The 16,039-nt window shown below is 40.1% G+C and overlaps 1 protein-coding gene across 3 annotated transcripts in view; it reads left to right on the top strand.

Moving 5' to 3' along the window:
* The window catches only part of FOXP2 (forkhead box P2), a 997,693-nt gene that overhangs the window by 189,287 nt on the left and 792,367 nt on the right, over window positions 1-16,039 (top strand). For all 3 annotated transcript variants that reach the window (XM_030215772.1, XM_030215771.1, XM_030215773.1), the window contains exon 3: window positions 2,677-2,749. The gene's annotated coding sequence lies outside the window, so the exon portion shown is untranslated. The remainder of the gene's footprint in view (window positions 1-2,676; window positions 2,750-16,039) is intronic.

Raw genomic sequence — 16,039 nt, 5'->3', positions numbered from 1 at the left:
GTCGCCAGCTGTAGCAGGTAGGAAAATCACTTGTTTTGGCCATCAAAGGACAACTTCAGCAGGCTGGACTTGGGGATCCCTCACCAGTTCAGATATTTATTTTATTTTTGGGGGTTGGTGGTTAGGGGCAGGAGCAGAAAGTACGTGAGGGGAGGGAGATTGCATTCCAGGCAGGAGCAGAAAGTACACGTGGGGTGGGAGGAGGGATTGTATGCCCACCCAATTTGGGATCAGGCCCACACAGAATACTTTGGCTACACCTCTGGTACATAAGTATATAAGTATTGCCACACTGGGACAGATTGAAGGTCCATCAAGCCCAGCATCCTGTTTCCAACTATGACCAATCCAGATCACAAGTTCCTGGCAAAATCCCAAAACAGTACAATAAACAGTGGATTTTCCCCAAGTTCATTTTAATAATGGTCTATGGACTTTTCCTTTAGGAAGCCAGCCAAACCTTTTTTAAACCCCACTAAGCTAACTGCTTTTACCACATTCTCTGGCAACGAATTTCAGAGTTTAATTACACATTGAGTGAAGAAATATTTTCTCTGATTCATTTTAAATTTACTACTTCGTATCTTCATTGCATGCCTCCTAGTCCTAGTATTTTTGAAAAGAGTAAAGAAGCAATTCATGTCTACCCATTCCATTCCACTCATTATTTTACAGACCTATATCATATCTCCCCTCAGCCGTCTTTTCTTGATGCTGAAGAGCACTAGCCTCTTTAGTGTTTCCTCATAGGGAAGTCGTCCCATCTCCTTTATCATTTTCATCGCCCTTCTCTGTATCTTTTCTAATTCCACTATATCTTTCTTGTAATGCCGTGACCAGAACTAAACACAATATTTGAGGTGCGGTTGCACCATGGAGCAATACAAAGGCATTATAGCGTCTTCATTTTTGTTTTGCATTCCTTCCTAGTAATACTGAACATTCTATTTGCTTTCTTAGCTGCCGCTGCACATTGAGCAGAGGGGTTCAACATATCATCAACGATGACATCTAGATCCCTTTCCTGGTCGGTGAAGCTAACTGCACTATACATTGTCTATTGTGGTGTTAATACATATAATGAACTCTTGTCTACATTAATTTGTTTTTGATAGTGAGCTTTTGCGTGCTTTAGGAGCCCTTTTAAAGGGGTTAGCCACGTGCCAATGTTCCATTTCTGGCACTTCAAAAATATTTAGTATTTCTGTAGCCGGCGGTAATCGCTGCTGCTCGGTTACCATCGGGTTAGCACAGGAGCTCTTAACCGTCACCTAAATAGGTGGCAGTAAGGGCTCTCCCCCTGATTTGGCTGCACACCAATTCCTGTGATTAGCTCAGGGCCATTTGTTTCAGGGAAAAAACCCCGCAACCTTTTATCTACTGTGGTAGAAGGGGGGCCTCAGCGTGCATCAGCAACACACGCCGATGCTACCGCAGGCCCCCTTTTAATGCAACTTGTTAAAAGGGACCCTTAATGTTTAATGTTCCTTTTTTAATAGACAATTTATTTTTTTAATTGATGAACTTGGTTGTAAATCAGCTCTTGTGAATAAAAGCTGATGTATTTCTATGGATCATCCTTATCAAAGATTTGGACTGGTCACAAAGTCACTGACAGGGTCATTTACCAATAGTTAGTGTACGCTAATGCTGTTATTCCATATTGTTTTTGCCACAGGACTTAATGCATAAAATGAGCTTTGTAGCAAGTAACGAGGCCGATGATCAAAACTACCACCAGCATTAACATATGGTTAACGCCAGAGTTGCGCACACATTATTGTGTGCCGAATGCTCAAATGGTTTCAGCGCGGGTATTAACTCATGCTGAAACTTACTGCAGACCACATTTAAATGCATTTTAATGTGTTGTTGATGATGCTCACGTTTAGTGGAGGAAGCCTTTCACCAGGTCTGGAGCAGCATATATGGGTTAGTTGAGAGGAGAGGTCTCCAGCGGCACTCCTTTTCTTCCAACCCAACCACCCTGCCCTGGACTCCTTCCTGCATTGACCCAGCCTCCAACCTGGATTCCTTCTGCATTGACCCAGCCTCCAACCCCCCCCCCCCCCCATTTTCCTAATGTATGTATGTATGTATGTATGTATGTATATGTGTGTGTGTGTGTGTGTATATATATATATATATAATGTATGTGTATGTATAAAAATACCCTGGTGATCTAATTGCACCCTTTCTGGCCTGTTATGACCTGTACCATAGGACCCCTAACCTTCCTTTCCGACCTGACCCTCTCCTTCTCATCAAGAAGCTAATAAACATTTGGTTATCACTAGCCGGCCAGCATTGATTTAACTAGTTTCTAGGGGCATTGTTGTCTCCTGATTCCATTTTGCCTACTTTGTGGTCTGTGGTTATGCTTCCTTTATTGGCCCCTTGGTTATTCCTCCTTTGTTAGCTGGAAATGGACCTGTGTAAGTTTGGTTGAATGTGTGTACATTCTGGAGTCAATATTCAGCCAATGGTGCTAAGCATCTTGCAGGCCAAGCCATGGGCTGAGCTAAGCCTGGATATGCTTTTTAGTATGACATGAAGAACAGAATTGGTTGTAAATACTAAAATAATGTATTCTGAACAGTTTCCCCATCAAAATAGTTTGAAATTTGCAAATGTATGAATGATATATTAATGCTTTTATTTCTTTTTTCCATTTAGTAATTGATAAATCAAGAGAAAAACCATAGCACGGTGTTATGTGGAAGCTACCGAGGAACTTGTGGACATCAAAGTAAGATAAAAGCCCATAAATCATAAATGCTTTTGGACTAAAAGAGTGAAAGTTATCAAATGATTTGATTTTAGTTATTTGTCTTATTTTTATCCAAAGTAGCTTACATGTGAAACATAGTTATGCTTGCATTGCTTCTCTGAAGTTGACTTAGTTGCATTTGTTCTACACTTTTACTCCTCTGCAGTGCTTATCTCTTAAGGATCATCATTTATGCATAGCATCATTTATGAATACTGTATCATAGTAACATGGTAGATGACAGCAGATAAAAACCTGTATGGTCCATCCAGTCTTCTCAAAAAGATAAATTCATTACATAAGGTATGATGTGATACTTCATATGTATTTGAAACTCTAAAACACAGCTTCACACACGCTGTGTATTACAGTGGATACAAGACTAGCTCTACACCAAGGAGTATCAGTGATTGTTCTTTTTTCGTTTTATCTTTTTATCTCTTTTAATTTTTTAAAGTGGAGAAAAAAGGCTTCAGTATCGCCACCCAGCCAGCCAGAACTCAACCGACTATAAGGCATGGGCACTTCATATGTATACCTGATTTTGATTGTCCATGCCATTTTCATGGCATAGACTGTAGAATTCTGCCCGGCATGGTCCATGTTCTTCAACTTCTGAAGCTGATTCTGTCCAGCCATGATACTACTACTACTACTATTTAGCATTTCTATAGCGCTACAAAGAGTACACAGCGCTGCACAAACATAGAAGAAAGACATCAGGGCACAGACCATAGAAGTCTGCCCAGCACTGGCCTTGCTCTCCAACATCTGAAGAATTATATTCCTAATTTATTTTTGAATTAATGTTTTTACAAAGTGAATCATTTTTCTTTTAATTTAAGATGATTTTTAGCTGAAAATAATACTTCTCAGGATGATAGTAATACTTCCTGTGAAACTAGTGTTGCAGTTTGATTATGAAAGACCATTTTTCATTATTATTGTTATACCACTCTTCGAAAGTGAAGAATCTACTGTTGCAACTAGATTTGTATAGTTCAAAGCATTTTGGATGAAGTTGTAATTATTCTGCAATTAAATATCTTGCTGTTAAATTTAAACCCACATGGAGGGAGACCATACAGTATAATACATACCTTTTACTTACACAAGCAAAGATCATATTTCCCCATCATCCATAGTATTCTGCCATTAACTCTGATGTGTGTGACTGCTTGCAACCTTGATCCTTTCTGTCTTCCTCCAAGGGAAAGAGCAAATTTTTCCTAAAAGTTTTATGATCCCTATTGTACCAAGTGGGCGTCACTAGCAAAAACATATCAAATCAATTCTTGTATACCACTAATATTCCCTTTCTAGGGTTCAGTGCGGTTTATATTCTAAGTGAGATAAAAGCACATAATGTTAATGTGAGGTATGAGAACAATTAGAGACCATTGGTGTAATACATGAGATCAAAAACATTATAGGAAAGGGTAATGGATGATACTTGGACGTAGAAGTTAATGGATTGTTATGAAGCAGTCTTAAGGAAGAGAAAGATTTTTAGCCTCTTCCTGAAGCAAAGGTAGCTGTTTTCTGTTCTGATGGCAATAGGTAGAGAGTTCCTTATTTTAACTCCAAGTACAGGGAATAGAGAGCTGAAAATCTTTTGCTTTTTGAATTGTCTTTTGAAACGATAACATTAGCATCAGTTGTTCTTTCAGTCTTTTAGACTGGACCAAATGTAGCAAAATAGTTTTAGTCAGCAGTTCAGAGGTGAAACCCTTTAAGATTTGAAAAACTAAAGAAGCAGCTTTGAACCTGAGTCTTTCTTCTATGGGAAGCCAGTGCAATTTGTTAAGATGAGTTGAAACACTAGTATATCTACTCAATCTGTATATTAGTCTAACAGCTGTATTCTGTATGATTTGCAGTTTTTTCTGATATTGACACTTAATACTAAGAAATAGAACGTTACAGTAATCCAAGTGAGGTAGGACTAACATTTGGACTAGTAGTGCAACGGCTTTTTGGTCAAAGAATGATCTGACTAGATATATCTGTCTCATTTTGAATTCCATAGCTGGCTAATATAGGAAGAGAAGGTGAGCGAAGAATCAAGCAAGACCCCTAGTACTCTGGTTTCAGATTCAACTGTAAAGATTTGACCATTGGACAAAGATATTGATGATGGGACCTCAACTCCCTGATTTCAGAGCCACAGGACCTTGGTTTTTTTGCGCATTCAGTTTCAGTTTATTGGTCAGAGCCCATGTGGTAACAGCAGTCATGCTATTCACTACAGAATGAGTTGTATCTTTGATGAAGAGAGTTGTTTACTAATGTAGGTTTCTAATACTTTAGTAAAAATTGGGTATGTTTGCCACTGGAAGGTAGTTTGTAGGCGATGTTACATCTAGCCCAGATCCCTTCAATAACGGAGTGAGAACAATTTTGCCTATATCAGGAGGAAGAAAGCCATTTTTTAACAGCTCATTGAGATCATCGAGTAACCAGTTTTCTGCTTCCATAGGGATGGATTTGAGTAGGTATGTTGGGCATTGATCCAGGAAGCAGTTGACTTGGGAGCATTTTAACAGCAGTGATCTTACATCCTTAGCTGTTAGTAATTGAAAAGATTCCTAGTTTTGGTCAGTTTTGAGTCCTTGGATTGTAGGATCTCTGGCGATTGAGGATGAACTACAGATTGGACTGTTTTCCTCTGTTGGAGTAGCTTTAGATAGTTCAGACCAAAGAGGATCTTATTGGCGAAATGATCAACTAGGTCTTTGGCCATGGGGCATGTTTTCTGTGAATGTTCATCATCATTAGTAGAAGCTAGTTTTTTTTAACTAAGGAGAAAAGTTTTTTTGTTATCAAGATCATCTTGACGTATTAGGCTGCTATAATACTGATGGTTTGAATCATCAACTTTCTTTTTGTAGCATTGGAAGGCTGACGTCCATTTGGACTTATCAATGATACCTTTGTTCTTTCTCCATTGCTTTTCAAGGCGTCAACATTCCCTTTTTGGAATGGATAGTTCCTCTGTAAACTGTGGTGAAGTTTTGGACATCTTGACCTTTTTAGTGGTAAATGGAGCAATTTTGTCTAGTACGGCTTTCACTTTGTTATCCCAGTGGGATTTGATTGAACCATGTGTAGGAGATGAGGTACTGAGGGAGTCTTGTTAGCTCAGACCAGAAAGTGACCTTATTGATTTTACCTCTGGTGGAGATGTTTGGATGACTTGTGCCTGGCTAAGCTTGACGTTCAGATATCAATGGTGAAATCCAGTTGGAAATGGTCAGATCATGATACTGGCTTCCATTTGAATGAACTGATCAAGATATTAGGATTGGAAGTCATGAAGTATAATGTATGGCCTTTTTCATGAGTTGCACCCTCGGAGAATGTAGTTAGTTTGCAGTCCTTCAGGAATGATTTGAAGTTGTGGACATTGGTGTCCGCATCATTTTCCAAGTGTAGGTTTAAGCCTTCCCGGAATATAATCCTAGAAAATTGGGACATTTGGCAGAGGAAATAATCTGTACAAGTCGAGGTTCTGCCTTGGACCAAGCTCCCGGAGGATGGTAAATGAGGATTAGGGTGATTTGATTTGCTTCTTTTGAATCAGCGTAGAATTTGCACAGCATATATTCCAGTTTAGGGAAAACCCCAAAACTATCTAAAGACACATGGGAAAAAAACTCTTAAATATAATATATAGTTGTGAACCTGATTTATTTGCATTTCCCTAACCAAGGAGATCTTTAATGAGCAGTTCTGACGATATCAGGCAATTTCCCACTGGACAGTTCCCACCCACCAATTCCCACATAGGACAGTTCCCCCCGGGACAATTCCCACTTAAGGGGGACAATTCCCAGCAAGGACATTTTCCCCCGGTCATTTCCCAACCTCCCTAGCCATTTTCTTTAACCAACTGTAGCTTCTTTCTTGTATTGGGTCCCATAAGTTCTGGCGGTGCTTTTTTTTTTTTTTAAGGCGTCTGGAACAAGGAGGTTAGAGCAGTGCATGGATGTACACAGAGGATGTATAATAATGGAATAACTTTTTGTAGGTATATTAGTTATTTGTTATAAATCATAATCAGTGTGTCGAGGGGCTGAATTAGGTTGAAGCCTAGTTTGGGAGAGTGTGGGGGAGGCATTGCCCCCTCACATGAACTGCAGTTTGTATTTATCTTTCTGTTTTTTATTTGTTTATTTATGTATTTATGACATTTAGATCCCGGATTAAATATGAATTAGGTTGAAACCTAGTCTGGGTGTGTGGGGTGTATTGACCTCCGAAATGAACTGCATGTCTGGAAGGGGAAAGGGATGTGTAAAAGATAATGTTGTGGGGGGGGGGGGGGGGGGGAGAAGGTGAGGGGATACAATGTGGAAGAGAAAAGAGATTGAGGTTACTTGTCCTAGTGTGTTTTGTACTTTTGAGGTTATGAGTGGGAATTGTCCTCCCTGTTGTGGTGGGAATTGGTTCAGTGGGAGTTGTCCATATGGGAATTGGTGGGTGGGAACTGGCCTAGAACTGTTTTGACTTACCTTAATTTGTAATCATGAAAATATCAAGGAAAATAATCCTTTGGTCAAAGGAAATTTTACTATACAGAAAATTTTATTATTCCTGAGCTATCAACTCACACAAAATTTTTTTAATTTATTGAGTGTAATAAATGTTTGTGCTCCTAAAATTAGAGACAGTGTTAACCCCACAAGGTGTCTAAAAACACTGTGTGAAAGTCCTTTAACTGTCCATATGTAATCAACCATCTTCCTCTATAAAATGTTTTAATGAATGCATGAGTTGCTCTGTTATCTTGAGGAGAGTGAAAATAATGTTGTCTTGCTTCTACTAATACCACCAATAAAATTGTTGCTGTGGCTGATAAATGTTTTCATTTTGTATGGTTTATGTACGACAAAACGGTGGAGCATTGACTTCTTAGAAGATCAGTAATCATTATTGGAAGCCCGGTGGAGCACTAGTTCTTCTCTTTTTTAAAAATATTGTTGTACGACCCCTGATGCAGGCATTAAGTGCCGAAACATGGCCTGTCAGGTGTTAATAATGTATAGATATTGTAGGGGAACTGGTTTCCTCACCAAACTATGCATATAATTGTAGAAACACAGTTATATATACGTAAGCTTTCTTAAAGGAAGAAAACGCCTCAAGACGGACCTCTCCCGTACTTATAGCGGGACAAGGACTAAAGTTTCATCATCATTGGCGATGCAAAAACCTGTATAGCATCAGTTTATATTACTGATTAAAGGACATACTCCTGTTTTGAAGGCCATTGGTGCTTTTTTTGCTTTGTATTTCATTTGTATTTCAAAATGTGGTCCCTGACATGGACCATGTTTCATTGCCCACTGCTTTAGGGAGATCATTATCATACTTAATTGTTATTTGTTAAATGTCTTCAATAATGCTCTAGAACACTAAAACAAAAATATACATATAATTATTATTTGAAAACATAATAAACTAACTTGCATAAGATTTCTGGCAGGTGGTCAATACCTTCATAGTAACATAGTAACATAGTAGATGCCGGCAGAAAAAGACCTGCACGGTCCATCTAGTCTGCCCAACAATTTAAACTCATATGTGCTACATTGTGTATACCTGACCTTGATTTGTTTCTGCCATTTTCAGGGCAGAGACCATAGAAGTCTGCCCAGAACAAGGCCCACCTCCCAACCACCAGCCCCGCCTCCCCCCACCAGCTCTGCCACCCAATCTCGGCTAAGCTTCTGAGGATCCCTTCCTTCCGAACAGGATTCCTTTATGTTTATCCCACGCATTTTTTAATTCCGTTACTGTTTTCATCTCCACCACCTCCCGCGGGAGGGCATTTCAAGCATCCAACACTCTCTCCGTGAAAAAATACTCCTGACATTTTTCTTGAGTCTGCCCCCCCCCCCACCCCTTCAATCTCATTTCATGTCCTCTTGTTTTACCGCCTTCCCATCTCCGGAACAGGTTTGTTTGCGGATTTATACCTTTCATTCTCAACACGGTGACAACAGCACTCAACAATGGCATTACTACAGATAATGAAAACATGTACTATGCCTGTTTCTCACACACACTGATTGAGTGAATTTCCTCATAAAATGAAACTAAGAGGCTGGTTGGTCAATTCATTTTAATAGCTACTATTTACTACACAAATGCTTGGCTGTCACGCTAATTGGTGCTTCAGTTTGTAACAACTCATCTTGTTTATTAATTATTCAGGTTTTCCCCTGTCTGTCTTTATGGAGGTCATTTTAGAATCATTTAGATGGTAAATTGCAGCATTTACACATTAAAATTGTATAAATGTGCAGATATCAAAATGTGCAAATATCAATCTTGGAAAGCTGTTTTTTGCACATATAGAATCTTGGTTGGTAGAGATTTCAAGAGGACTTAGTTTGGGACTGCCAAAGAAACAGACATGGACTTCCCATTTCACAATGGCAACCATATCTAAAATAAAACTTTTCTAAGATGGCTTTAATACCTTCATAAAGTCATGTTTAAATGCCAGTAAGAAGGGGCAGGTGCACAGGCCAGTGATACCTTCCCATTCCATGTGGACCTAACCACTGACAGTAGCAGTGAAAGTACCCCTTCCCCCTCCGAATGAGAACAACATTGAAGTACCCCCCCATCCCCTCTGCACTATCCCAGCAGCAATTTTGATATTCCATACCCTGTGGATCCCTCCACTTTATCACATCCTCACCCCCAGCCTCCTGGCTATTGTCAGGCATTCCCTGGTGTTCTAGAGAGCTGGAGCAATCCCAAGATACTCCTCCTCCATTGACCCTGGGTTCAAAATGACACCCTTTACCCCCTAGCAGTAGTTTGACGGTACTAGTGCTGCTTGGCAGAGTGTTTTTTAAATACCAGGCAAATTTCGAACATCCTGAACTGGATTTCTCAATTCCCTTCTCGTTCCTTTTTTTGTTTGTTTGTTCAGGTATCTTTATTATTTTATCAAACAATATATAACAATATAAACATTCAATTAACTGTTAACAGCAGAATGCATATCCACCTGTCTTTATCCTGTGGGCTATCCACATAATGGAACAGTTATTCCTTTCACCAGCATCCCTTTCATATTGATACATTAATCACACTAGATTCCACTAGTTAGCAATTAGCTTTTGAAGGTAACCCTTCTTCAGATCAGAAATAAGCAAATGTTGACAAATATCAGAATATATAAATGAAACACAAAATCATTCCAATGGCAATCTCACAGGAAGAGGGGGGTGGGTCAGAGCAGATATGATGGTGGTATGTGGCTTGGCTGCCATCGTATCTGCTCTGTCCCAAGAGACAAACTGAGACTGGCTTCTTCAGTGCTGCGGGTCTCCTGCTGTCCTCGGCCTGCTGCTCGGTCGGTTGCTGGCTGTTGGTCATTGCAGCTGCACCGTTGGGCCCTCCTGGAATGTGCTGCCCTGCCAACTCAAGCTGCGTTACCGGCCTGCTTGGCTTGTCTGGTTAACTCTCACTCTGTTCCCATTGAGGATGTCTGCGAATGAATGGGTCGTTGCACCGATAGCTCTGGGAGCAGGAGTGGACGGTGGAGGAGCAACGTCGTGCGAGATCATCCTGGTGTATCTGGTTGCCTGTTCAGTCAACTCCATGGATTCAACGTATTGCCTGCAGTCCTTTCTATCAACGTACCTACGGACCATTTTAGACTCTCCTCTCCTTCCCTATTTTCTTCTTCCCCGTTCCTTCTATTCTAATTAATTTTCTTGTATTTGTATTTATTTAATGCATTGTAAGCCACTTTGCGTGCACAACAGTGGGAAAAACGTGGGGTATAAATGTGCAATAAATAAATAAACACCTCAAAATCATGACTGAATTCTTTAAACAAAGACTACACCCCCAAAATAATCTCCAAGAATATTGCCTCTTCCCTTAAAATATTTAGAGAAAACCTATTGCAGTACAAAGAGAAGAAAGCCACAGAGAGAATCCCCCTTGTAGTGACATACAATCCAGAGCTAGAAAAATAGAGAATCATAAGAGATCTACAGCCACTACTCCAGGAGGATGAGTTATTGAAAGAGAGATTCCTGGCCCCACCAATGCAGGCCTTCTGACAGCTACCTAATTTGAATCAAAAATTAGTGAAAAGCTTTCTGGGAAACAACAATGGGCAATTCAGAAAGTAATACGTGATAAAGAAGGGAGATATATTATTCTGTTAGCAACATTGGACCCAGTGTCTTATACGCCGTGCAATGTCTGTGCATCAAATACAGATCAAGGGGCTTTTCTGCAAGAGCTGACAGGGAAGCTTATTACACACACACACACACACACACACACACACACACACACACACACACACACACACACACACACACACACACACGGCACACACACACACGGCACACACACACACACACACGGCACACACACACACACACACACGGCACACACACACACACACACGGCACACACACACACACACGGCACACATTATAGAGGGGAGATTTCAATATGACCCTGGACCCGGGGAGAGACAACTTGGTGTGAGATGCCACATATAGTAATAAAGAGAGAGAGGAATTCCGGAGATTTCTGATGCAATGGGGCTTATTGGATTTATGGTGGGAATTCCACCCGCAGGACAGGGAATATTCGTGCTACTCACAGATCCATAGTACTAGTTCACATATTGATTATTGGTTTGGAGACTGCGTTCTTCTGAGAAGGGTGAAATCTATTCATATTGGAGTTCTAACTCCAATATGGTCAGACCATTCTCCCCTGCAGATGGATTTATTCCTTGGATTAGAATATGGAGGCACCAGATATTGGCGATTAAATGATGCTATTTTTTTCGACCCTAGTAATGTGCTTCAACTGGAGAGAGATCTGAAGGAATGTATTGCTCTCAATGGTACTGGGGAGGTGGATCCGTTAACCCTCTGGGAGGGGCAAAAGGTAGTAATGAGGGGTAAGATTATAGCGCTCCAAGCCCATTTGAAATTCCAGCGTACAAATGCAGAGCACAATATTCAAACGAAAATGACTGAGATAGAATTGGGGTCAAAGTATACGGGAGATTCAAATTTAGGGGGAGAAGAATTGCATACCTTAAGATTAGAACTGCATAAATTGCAACTGGCAGAGGTGGCAACCCACTTACAACAAGTCCAGCAAGCTCATTTTGAATTTGCGAACAAAGTGAGTCACTTGCTGGCCCATAAATTACGTAAAAAAGTGACCTTAACCCAAATTCAGGCCATTCACGTTCAGACTGGGGAATTATCCTTCCCCACTTTGGACATTAAAGAGGCATTTAAGCAATACTACACAGCACTCTACACACCAGATATTAACCCTGAACTAAAGGAGATAGAAAACTACCTCGTCTCTAAGCAATTGCCTAGACTTACAAGGTCAGATGGTGAAGAGCTTTCCCAACCTATTGATCTAGAGGAGATTGAATGAGTGATTAAATCCCTAAAAAGTGGGAAAGCCCCAGGCCCTGATTGGTTTACAAACAAATATTATAAATGCTTTGGGAAACATTTTGCCCCACTACTATATAAGGCTTTAAATATTTTAGAAAATAAGGGCGATCTGCCGAACTCCTGGAGATTGGCAACTATTGTTATTCTCCCTAAGCCCGGTAATGATCCAACGCACTGTGCGTCCTATAGGCCTATATCTCTACTAAATACAGACTATAAAATATTCACTAAGATACTAGCCCATAGGGTGCAGAGAGTGCTACCTAGATTGGTATATATGGATCATTCTGGGTTTGTAGTGGGTCGACAAACCTATGACAATGTTAGGCGGGCGGTGCACCTTGTCCAACAGGCACACAAAACCATCACACCACTGCTGTTGCTATCGTTGGATGCTGAAAAGGCCTTTGACAGGGTGTACTGGACCTTTTTATTTGCTGTGTTGGGACGCCTGGGCTTCTCAGGTAGGTTTATGACATGGCTAACACAAATTTATCACCGCCCAGAAGCCACCCTCAGAATTAGTGGTTCATATGCTTCTACATTTAGACAACAGAGGGACCTGGCAAGGATGTGCTCTATCCCCATTGCTTTTTGCTTTGGTGGTTGAGCCATTAGCAAGCTCTGTTCGCCATCACCCTAATAGTAATGGACTGTGTTGGGGAGGACATGAGTATAAAATACAGCTCTTTGCTGATGATATCTTGCTTACGCTGTCTGATCCAGAGCATTCCCTTGAACACCTGGCAATAGAGCTACAATGATATGGGGCTGTCTCGGGGTTCAAGATAAATATGTCAAAATCGGAAATCTTAAACCTTGCTCTTGAAGATAGAGTAGTTTCAAAGCTAAAAAAAGAATTATCCATATAGTATTCGATATTTAGGAATAGAATTGACACCTGAAATGCGGAGCCTTTATAACGTAAATTTACCAGGGAAACTAGAGGAACTATTTCAAGACATGGATAGATTGGAATCCCTTAATATATCATTGTTGGGATGTATTAATGGTATTAAAATGATAATACTACCCAAAATACTATATTTGTTTATGGCCCTACCTCTTCAATTTCCACATTTTTTGATTAAAGGGAAGGGTCTTTCATTACATCTGGAACAAGCGCCCACCAAAAGTCAAAGCTTGGGTGATATGCCATCCAGCAAAATTAGGGGGTATGGCGGTTCCTGATTTTCTTTTGTACTATCAGGCCTCACAACTTCGGTTCCTGGCAGAATGAGTAACTAATTCAGAGAACATATGGGTTCAGATGGAGCAGAAGTGGTTAGACTCGGTGCCACTGAGAGCGATACCTTAGCTTCCAAGGGATGAATTTTTGAGTTGTATGAGGCGAACACCCTTAGGGGTGGAGGTCCTATTAAAAGTCAGGTATAGAGTCAGGAAAAAATTCTTTTCCAGTAGATTAAATTTGCTCCACATTATGAAGCGATTTGCCCTGGGCTTCCATGCAAGGCAGAAGAAGAAAGTCTACAAACAATGGGAGACAAAGGGATTAGCTACTCTAGGACAAATATGGGAGGAGGGTGTCCTGCATTCATATACTGACCTTCAAGGAGAATATGATATTCCATCACACCACAGTTTTCATTATAGAAGAATAAGTGATTTTATATTACGTAAAGCTACAGAGGAACTTAACTTACCAGAGACACTCCTAGAAAAGGCAATAGGAGGAGGTAGGGGCAAAGGATATGTGTCACAACTATATCAGGCATTATTGCTGTTCCACACGCCCATAGCTCCATACATGCAAAGATGGGAAAAAGATCTGTGGAAGGTTATCGAGGGTAAGAAATGGGAGCTCAGTTTTAAATATCTACTCAAGTCCTCTATTGGTAGCACCTTCATGGAAGTGGTTAAAATGTTATATAGATGGTATTATATCCACAAAGATTGTTTCATATGTATCATGTAGGAACAGGATTATGTTGGAGACAATGTGGGATGACAGGAGACATGTACCACATTTGGTGGTCTTGTTCCGCATCGCAAAAATGCTGTCAGGACATCACCTCTGTGGCACGGCAGATACTTGGGGTGCCATACCCTGTGTGAGCAGAACATTGTCTACTGCATCATACTGCATCATCCCTTTGGTGTGAAAATTGAACATCACAGATGGGCTATTTACAGTGGCCTGTCTGGCTTTGGCAACCTCATGGAAAACTACAACACTTCCCTTTGTGGCTATTTGCCCGAAGAAATTGGAATACCTGCACCTTGTGGCAGAATTGACAGCAATTGAAAATGGACAGTTGAACTCTTTTCATAAGATTGGGACAAATATAAGTCATGGCGTTTGGGTAACGTTCATGAGGAGAGGGTAGGAGAAATCAAGGCTGGCTAAAACTCTAATAAGGTGTATAGATGGAAAACGAAGAGGAGAATTATCCCATACAGTTATGGAAATGTTATACATTGAGCCTGCTATGAGTGGGAAAGCACGGGGTACAAATGTAATAAAAATAAATAAATAAATAAATCAGGGGATAGAGATGGGAGGGGGTGGGTGAGGAATGGGTTGATATGTTGAACTATATTGTTGTATGTTAATCGATTTTGTTTTTCAATAAAAACTTTAAAAAAAAGAAATTAGTAAAAAGCAATCTCCCAATACAAGCTCAAAAAGAAGACAATGGCACATGTCCCTGCAATGTACCTAGCTGCTAACTGTACAAACACATCTTACAGGAACTCACAGTCACATGGGAAAAACATTCAGCATAAAGGGATCCTACACATGCTCATCTTCAAATGCGGTATCATTCAGTGCAAAAAGTGTGAAGGGTGCTGTATTGGAGAAGTAAACCAGATGCTAAAGATGATATCAATTTACATAGACATAACATTAAACATTCCAATACCAACCAGGATGTCACCTCTGTGATTCAGCACTTTACAAAATCAGAACACTGCATCAATGATCTTATGGTGAGACTACTAAAAGGAAAATTTTAAGACAATCCAGGAATGTAAGACCTTTGAAGTCAATATTTTTGACACCCACAAGATAGGACTTAAAAAAGATCTGGGCTTTCTATCCCACCATAAACAATAAAATTATACTGGTTTATCACTCTCTTATCAGCCATCCATCTTTCCCTGTCTTTCACCCACCCAGCTCTCCCTGTTTCTCACCTAACCTATCTCACCCTCTTTCTGTGATACTTTCTTTGGAATGCTTTTATGTTTCACTTATATATTCTGATATTTGTTAACATTTGTTTATTTCTGATCTGAAAAAGAAGGGTTACTTTCGAAAGCTAATTGAAAACTATATTGTTAGTCCAATTTAAAAAAGTATCATCTTATTTTCTTTTCTATGTTATGATTTATTTCTATTTATTACTTTTAAAAGTGGACTAACACAGCTACTACACCACTTTACGCTTGTTAACAGAAAAAGTCATATTATTTTTCCAATTAGCAAGCATTCATTTTAAAGCAAATGTGAGAAGAATCATGATGAAAGCCTTAAAGGCAATTTTGCAAGTCTTAAACGTAGGTGCTACTAGTGCACCTAATTTATAGAATAAACTCTTATGCGTGTGATTGGTGCCGATAATTGGCTGTTATATATGTAAGTGCTGGCTCCACTTTTTAAACGGTTCACCTACATTGCTTAGTGTGCAATTGTTGGGGGCGTATACATGGGTAGATATGGGTAGACACATGCAGTGTATAGAATACTGTCAGTTGCATTGCACTGTGCACTTAAGCATGCCCACTTATGCCAGCCTAACTTTGGTGCACTAATATAGTATACACCTTA

Source organism: Microcaecilia unicolor, chromosome 10 (genome assembly GCF_901765095.1).
Source record: "Microcaecilia unicolor chromosome 10, aMicUni1.1, whole genome shotgun sequence".
NCBI lineage: Eukaryota > Metazoa > Chordata > Amphibia > Gymnophiona > Siphonopidae > Microcaecilia > Microcaecilia unicolor.
This window is presented reverse-complemented; position numbering and strand designations above follow the sequence as displayed.